The sequence below is a fragment of the Pseudophryne corroboree genome, chromosome 5 (genome assembly GCF_028390025.1).
Source record: "Pseudophryne corroboree isolate aPseCor3 chromosome 5, aPseCor3.hap2, whole genome shotgun sequence".
Taxonomy (NCBI): domain Eukaryota; kingdom Metazoa; phylum Chordata; class Amphibia; order Anura; family Myobatrachidae; genus Pseudophryne; species Pseudophryne corroboree.
Genome location: NC_086448.1, coordinates 560,476,162 through 560,484,612, shown reverse-complemented (window position 1 = coordinate 560,484,612; position 8,451 = coordinate 560,476,162). Strand labels below are relative to the sequence as shown.

The window sequence follows — 8,451 nt, the reverse complement described above, 5'->3', positions numbered from 1 at the left end:
GCTGCGGGCATGGTGCCTTTGCTCTGCTACCGCTTCGCTCGGCACAGATTACCGTTCCAATCGTAGTCCACGTGGATCGTTAAGTATGAAAAGGTTCCAAAAAAGAAAAAAATCGTGAAAAACTCATGTCGACCTTTTTTCCATGTCGACCTTGTTCCTGTCAACCTTTTGTCTATGTCGACCTTTTGTCCATGTCGACCTAAGGTTTGTCGACCAATTGGCGTCGACCTAAGGTTTGTCGACCTTTTTGCTGTCGATCTGGAGTCCGGATACCGTAGTGTTCAGTGCCATGTTTGTGATTATGTGGAGTATACACCTTTCTCAGGCAGCTATTTGTTATCGTACTATGCAGTACCTGATCTTCCCAGGTGGTCCCCCTCACTGGTACTGATCAGGCCCAGCACTGCTTAGCTTCCAAGATCAGACGTATTTGGGCATTTCCAGTGCGGTATGACTGTAACGACGTTGTACCTTCTTGGTTGTCACTCCAACGCTTAATTTATTGAATTATGAGTTATACTAACTCCAAATCTTACTGAATTATGAGTGAATTTTTATCACTACCAGAGTGCTCAAAAGTAGTATAGATGTGTATATAGTGAATGGTGAGCTGGAGGGTGGGCGGAGGGTGGCGGGGGATAGGTACGTGAGGGGGATTGATGTGTAGGGGTGGAGTGGGGGGTGGGGAAGGAACAGATTAATTTGGGGGGGGGAGACGTAGGAAGGAGTTAAGTGTGGTACGGCTATAAATGTACTAACGCATTTCATAAGAAGGGAGCAATTTCGTAGCTGTCATTAAATCCTTTTGGCTGTAATGTCTGTAATTGGAAAATCCAAAACATTTCGCGACGTGACAGTTTATTGGCGAGGTCACCTCTATCTCCCAATTTTACCAGTTCAATAGCTTTGAATGTCAAGGCCTCCGGATTGGAGTTATGTGTTAAAATGAAATGTTTGGAGACAGCATGGCTCTCGACTTTGTTCCTGATGATTCTCACGTGCTCTTGTATTCTTAGCTTCAGGGGTCTCTTCGTCTTCCCGATGTACTGTTTGCCGCAATCACATTCCAGGAGGTATATAACTGATTGGGTATTGCAGTTCATGTAATCTTTGATTTTGTACTCCTTCTTCGTTTCCACATCTGTAAAGGTTTTCCTGTTAGGATGTAGATACCTGCATACGTTGCATTGCCCGCATTTGTATGAACCCACACATATAGGCCATGTGTGGTCTTTTTCTTGGTCGGTCGTCAGCATGCTTGGGGCTAGAATATCCTTGAGGTTCCGCGATTTCTTAAATACTATTTCCGGATGAGGAGGGAGGATATCTTTAAGAATAGGGTCCATGAGTAATATTCTCCAATGGTTCCTAAATGAATCTCGGATAGATTTTTCATGCCGGTTGAAGGTGGTAATGAACGCCATAGAATATTTTGTTTTCTCCCTTGTTTTGTATTCTAACAATTTGGATCTTTCAACTCCATTTGTTCTAGTGATGGCTTCTTCTAGAATGGTGTCCGGATATTCTTTTTGCTTGAATCTGCTTGTGTACATCTCCAGTTGTAATTGGCAGTCCTCCGGTTTGCTGCAGTTTCTTTTGATTCTACTAAATTGGGAGAATGGAATATTGTTCTTCCAATTTTTGAGGTGATTGCTCTTGTAGTTGAGATAACTGTTGGTGTCCACCTGTTTAACAAAATTCTTGATTGTAATTCTCCCATTTTCTCCTGTAAGAATCAGATCTAAAAACTCAATGTGCTACCTGCTTGTGTTGGATGTAAAAGCAAGATTAATTTCATTGGTGCTCATATGTTTAAAAAATTGGTTAAAACATTCACTGTCTCCATCCCAGATTATTAAAATATCATCTATGTACCTCCGATAAAAAATTATATTGTTGTTAAAATCATGGCGGTCATATATAAAAACTTTTTCCCAACAACCCATAAAAAGATTTGCAAAACTTGGCGCAAAAATTGTGCCCATTGCGGTGCCGCACTGTTGCAAGTAAAACTGGTCCAAGAATTTAAAATAGTTATGATGAAGAATAAAATACATGATGTCACAGATAAAATCTTTGTGGATGGTTGTTAATGTGTTATCATTGTCCAAAAATTCCTTGCAAGCTGTCACTCCCTTCTCATGCTCAATGCATGTGTACAATGATTGAACATCTTTTGTAACCCACATGTATGAGTACTTCCACTCAATATCTTTTAGAAGGCTCAATACCGACGTGGTATCTGTAAGGTATGATGGGAGATCCTTTACATATGGTTTTAAAAAGACATCAGCATATTCGGATAGATTAGAGGTAAGTGAATCTATACCCGCCACAGTCGGTCTCCCGTGTCGGGTTGTCCAAGCTTTTATGAATTTTCTGTAAAAAATAGAAGATGGGGGTAGTGGGGTCTGATCTCATTAAGAATTGGTACTCTTCTTTGGTGATGATTTCTGTTCTTAGTCCATGTAATAGAAGTGTCCTTAATTCTTCAATGTAGTCATCCTTCGGGTCTCCTGTTAGTTTTTTGTAAGACTCTCCATCTGATAGCAGTCTTTCTGCCTCTGTGATATATTTGTACCGATCAATGATGACCAGCCCCCCCTTTGTCAGCTTGTTTTATAATAATCCCTTTGTTCTTCTGTAAGTTTTTCAGGGCCTCACTTTCTCTGTTATTGATATTCTTCTCTTTTATTTTTTCCTGGTCCATGTCGCTCAGGTCCTTCTTCACCAGTTTGTAAAACATACTAATGCTACTCCCTTTGGACTCTAAAGGGTAGTACTTAGAAGTTGGTTTTAGGCCTGATTTCGAGCGGCTTTCATAGTTGGCTATGACTGCATCTTCTTTCTTTAGAAAGTGTCTTTTTAGCATTCATTTCCTAATAAACTTGTTAAGATCAATGAATGTCTCGAACTTGTTAAGGCCTCCTGTCGGTGCAAAAGTGAGTCCTTTGTCTAAGAGGGATATTTCCGATTCTGTCAGTGTGTGTTGGGATAGGTTAAATATGCCTTTTTCTCTTGGGTTGGTTGTTACAATGTTCTTTTTTTGTATTCCCTCCCTCCTGCCTCCTCGGGATCCTCTTCTTCTGTATATCTTCTTTTGAGGGGCGATGCATGACGTATGTCTTCTCTCACTTAATTTCTTATGGTGTTCTTTTGTCTTGCGCCCGTTCTTTGGGATAAAAAATCCTGGTCACTGCTTGAGCCGTACCTCTGCAGGGTTGTAAATCTGTTGGATGTCTTTATACTGCTAGTTGGAGTATCCCTGGTCTTATTCTGTGTAGTGTTGTGCCTTGTAGGTATTGATTTCCAATTTCCTCCATCTGTTCTCTGATTGAACTGTCCATTAGATCTAAATCTGCTCCAATTCTTCACTCTCCCTTGTTCATAGTCATTCTTGTCCCTTAAAAATGTATTTTCCTTCCCTTTGATAACTTCTTCCTCAATGTGTTCCATTTTCTTGTTCAATACTTTTTCATTAATTTTGTGGTCCTCCTTGTCTTTGAAGGGTTCCAGTTCTCTCTCCTTCGTCTTAATTTCAGTCTCTAAGGATGAGAGGGATTTTTTCTTTTCATCGATAAGGAGTTTCATTAAGTCTATAGAACAGGTGTGTAATATTTTGTCCTATTTTTCTATAAATGCCCCTTTTTGATTACCAAATGTGGGTTGATTGAGTAGTCTGAGGCCCCTTGGAACCCTATCCATTGAAATGTAGTGCTCCATGACCTTAATGTCCCACCATGTTTTGACCTCTTTGGTAAGAAGTTTTTCTATTCCCCAGAATAAATCATCTAGATCACATGGTTGGGTTGGTTCATTTACAGTAAGGCTTTCATTAAAAAAATGTTTACACCACACATTTCTTTTGCTGGTACGATCTGTATTTCTCAACATTCTGTCGGGTGTACCCCTTCACCAGGTCGCAATAAAAAATTATTACCAAGGATAAATGTAAAAACAAGGATTAATACTGCGCCACGTGTGATATAAAACAGATATGTTATGTAAAAAATGGCAATGCAATGTGACACTCCCCTATGCTGCTAATGGGGCATCAGCTGAGCCCCTCAGTGTGAACAGGGGTGGTAATTCCCTGAAGAAAAATGTAGGAGAAAGGGGGGATGAGGGATATGTTGTGACCACGGTGTCAATTAATAGAATAAAATTGCCAATATTACAATAAAACTATTACCATAAAAATGAGACATAAAAAACATATATAAAAAGGACATATATAAAAAAGGGTCAACAATATAAACACAGCTGAACTAAAAGCACTTAAAATGAATGTATAAAGACTACAGTAAGATAAAGTAAAACAGATTTTCCTTATCTGAGTCTGAGGTAAGTACAGGTCTTCCAACGCGTTTCGTCACATGGACTTCATCATGGGGTTAGGGTGGTATGGGACTGAATGACAATTTATAGTAATACTGGTGAGGGATGATTATGACATCACTTCCTGTCTACAGATTGGCTGATTGACCACATTTCTTGTAAGTTCTTTTAAAAGGTATATAAATGTTTCAGGAGCATTCTATAATATGTATCTACTATCAGAACCTAAAAATTAGCATTGTATAAAGTCTAGATCCATCAGGAATCATAGTGCAGTGAACGGAGCGGTACATCCGCCCCACTTCCGGTATGCGATGCGTGTTTAGTTCCGGCTTCCGCCCCACTTCCGGCGGCTCAACCGTGCATGCGCCCATTTGTGTAATCTCTAGAGCCATATCACAGTCTGTGTCAGTATGTTCTTTGCGGCGGCCATTTTCTTAGCGATGTTTATATATGAAACAGTGCTGGGGCTATTTTCTCGAGGACCTTAATGGAGGACATTCTTCATATTTTTTAGCCGGGATATCATATATTAGGTGTCCTTAAGATTCACAGTGTCATCTTTTAGAGGGATCATCTTAAAGGATGTTCTTGCATATTCATTGCAGTGTTCCCATAAAAAAGAAAAAAGAAAAAACAATTGTATGAGACACAATTTTCAGAAAATGATTTTGGGGATAATTGAGATAGTATTAAAGTTAAGTGCAGACCGATGGCATTTACAATTAATGATATATAATATAGTGCATATATCTATAAGTGCACGTGTATGCTTTTAATTTAGAAACATAGTTTATGTATATAGGGTGAATAAAGTGCATATGTCTAAAAAATGCATATATAAAGTGCATGTGCTGATTATTTCGTTTGTAGGTATATTGTAGTGTTCAGTGCCATGTTTGTGATTATGTGGAGTATACACCTTTCTCAGGCAGCTATTTGTTATCGTACTATGCAGTACCTGATCTTCCCAGGTGGTCCCCCTCACTGGTACTGATCAGGCCCAGCACTGCTTAGCTTCCAAGATCGGACGTATTTGGGCATTTCCAGTGCGGTATGACTGTAACGACGTTGTACCTTCTTGGTTGTCACTCCAAAGCTTAATTTATTGAATTATGAGTTATACTAACTCCAAATCTTACTGAATTATGAGTGAATTTTTATCACTACCAGAGTGCTCAAAAGTAGTATAGATGTGTATATAGTGAATGGTGAGCTGGAGGGTGGGCGGAGGGTGGGGGGGATAGGTACGTGAGGGGGATTGATGTGTAGGGGTGGAGTGGGGGGTGGGGAAGGAACAGATTAATTTGGGGGGGGAGACGTAGGAAGGAGTTAAGTGTGGTACGGCTATAAATGTACTAACGCATTTCATAAGAAGGGAGCAATTTCGTCGCTGTCATTAAATCCTTTTGGCTGTAATGTCTGTAACTGGAAAATCCAAAACATTTTGCGACGTGACAGTTTATTGGCGAGGTCACCTCCTCTATCTCCCAATTTTACCAGTTCAATAGCTTTGAATGTCAAGGCCTCCGGATTGGAGTTATGTGTTAAAATGAAATGTTTGGAGACAGCATGGCTCTCGACTTTATTCCTGATGTTTCTCACGTGCTCTTGTATTTTTAGCTTCAGGGGTCTCTTCGTCTTCCCCATGTACTGTTTGCCGCAATCACATTCCAGTAGGTATATAACTGATTGGGTATTGCAGTTCATGTAATCTTTAATTTTGTACTCCTTCTTCGTTTCCACATCTGTAAAGGTTTTCCTGTTAGGGTGTAGATACCTGCATACGTTGCATCGCCTGCATTTGTATGAACCCACACATATAGGCCATGTGTGGTCTTTTTCTTGGTCGGTCGTCAGCATGCTTAGGGCTAGAATATCCTTGAGGTTCCGCGATTTCTTTAATACTATTTCCGGATGAAGAGGAAGGATATCTTTAAGAATAGGGTCCATGAGCAATATTCTCCAATGGTTCCTAAATGAATCACGGATAGATTTTTCATGCTGGTTGAAGGTTGTAATGAACGCCGTAGAATCTTTTGTTTTTTTCCCTTGTTTTGTATTCTAACAACTTGGATCTTTCAACTCCATTTGTTCTAGTGATGGCTTCTTCTAGAATGGTGTCCGGATATTCTTTTTGCTTGAATCTGCTTGTGTACATCTCCAGTTGTAATTGGCAGTCCTCCGGTTTGCTGCAGTTTCTTTTGATTCTACTAAATTGGGAGAATGGAATACTGTTCTTCCAACTTTTGAGGTGATTGCTCTTGTAGTTGAGATAACTGTTGGTGTCCACCAACAAAATTCTTGGTTGTAACTCTCCCATTTTCTCCTGTAAGAGTCAGATCTAAAAACTCAATGTGCTCCCTGCTTGTGTTGGATGTAAAAGTAAGATTAATTTCATTGGTGCTGATATGTTTAAAAAATTGGTTAAAACATTCACTGTCTCCATCCCAGATTATTAAAGGCGTTGTTACATCCAATCTCTGTATGAATGTTTTTATTGAATTTTATATCTAGTTTCAAAGTGTTATAAATAATGTTATTAATATAATAAATTTTCCTTTACTACACGTCAGCTCCTAGTATTAACTACTCATTATAAATTATTACTAATTGCTCTTACACATTTGCGCAGCCGTTCTTTTTTTCTTAATTTATTTATCTGTAACAAACACACACACAGTGTTTTACGGCAGCGCAGCTGATAGAGCAATTACATATTTATATAATATTATTATCATTTGAGGCGCTACTCAGCAGTTGTTAGTTGTTTCTTTTTTCTTGCTATTGTAATACTTGTCTGTGTGTATGTGTATGTACTGTAAGTGTTGTTTACTGTAAACATGGTAAAACACCAATTATGCAGTATATGTCACACCAGATTCTCTCCCTCTACATCTGGTTCCATATCATGTGAACAATGTAGTCAGTCCTCACAGCACAGTGAGGGGTTTGGAGGGAGGGAGGGGGGGGGGGGGGGTAGGTCAAGAGCCTTCCTGACTAGGTGCCATAAAATCCATGATATGTTGTCTCAGCTCACTGCTAATGCTAAAAAAAACTCAACAAATGCAGCAGGCTGTTGCAGACCTAGCTGCAAGGGAGCCCCCTCTCTCTAGATCAGGACCACAAAAGCATGGGTTACCTGCTTTACTAGAAAGAAAAGAGAACAGGGATCAGTTTCTTTGGGTGCACTCCTTCCCATTCATACACATGTGGTATTCAAATTGACAAGTTTATTCATAAACATTTATATTGAAAAGTACACTGCCAATACCCATATGGATATTGGCAGTGTACTGTTCAATATAAATGTTTATGAATAAACTTGTCAATTTGAATACCACATATGTATGAATGGGATGGAGTGCACCCGGAGAAACTGATCCCTGTTCTCTTTTCTTTTTTGTATGTATTTAGGATCAGTGGGTAGCACCAGTATAATATTATGTATGTGAACTTCATACAGTAAAAGTATTAATCGCATCCCTTACATTACTATTGATTACCAAAACAGTTCTGGTGCGGTACGTCCTTTCTTTCCCAGTTACCTGCTTTACTTTCAGACTCTGATGAGGAGACACAGGAGGAGGGGGAGGAATTGGATCCTGTTACTGGGGATTCCCCTTCTGCACAAGGTATTGAACCCCTCCTTCTAGCTATTTGGGACGTGTTAAAGCTCCTTCTAGAGGACGCTGCAGCATAGCAGTCATTTTTCTTAGCACAGAACAAAGTGTCAGTATCCCTGATTCTGCACAGTTAGATGACCTGTTTAAGTTAGCCTGGAAAAATCCAGATAAAAAATACGAAGTGTCAAGACGGTTTTTGCACACTTCCCATTTGCTCCTGAAGGCAGGAAAATATGGGAAGAACCCCCGGCTGTTGATGTATCAGTCTCTCGCCTATCTAAAAAGGCGGTACTGCCAACTCCGGGCTCCTTTACCATAAAAGACCCTGGGGATGGAAAAATTGAGACTACACTGAAGTCTATCTACACAGCGGAAGGTATATCACAAAGACCAGTCATAGCAGGTTGCTGGATGACTCATGCCATTCATACGTGGGCTACTCAAATTCAGGAGGGCCTCTCAGGGTATATGTCCCTGGTCACTACAG

The 8,451-nt window shown here is 39.9% G+C and overlaps 2 pseudogenes; both read right to left on the bottom strand.

Annotated features, from left to right (window-relative positions):
• Nucleotides 1-343: 343 nt before the first annotated feature.
• On the bottom strand, nucleotides 344-462 carry LOC134931616 (5S ribosomal RNA; annotated as a pseudogene).
• Nucleotides 463-5,287: 4,825 nt separating this feature from the next.
• LOC134931561 (5S ribosomal RNA) lies at nucleotides 5,288-5,406 on the bottom strand (annotated as a pseudogene).
• Between the last annotated feature and the right edge of the window lie 3,045 nt (nucleotides 5,407-8,451).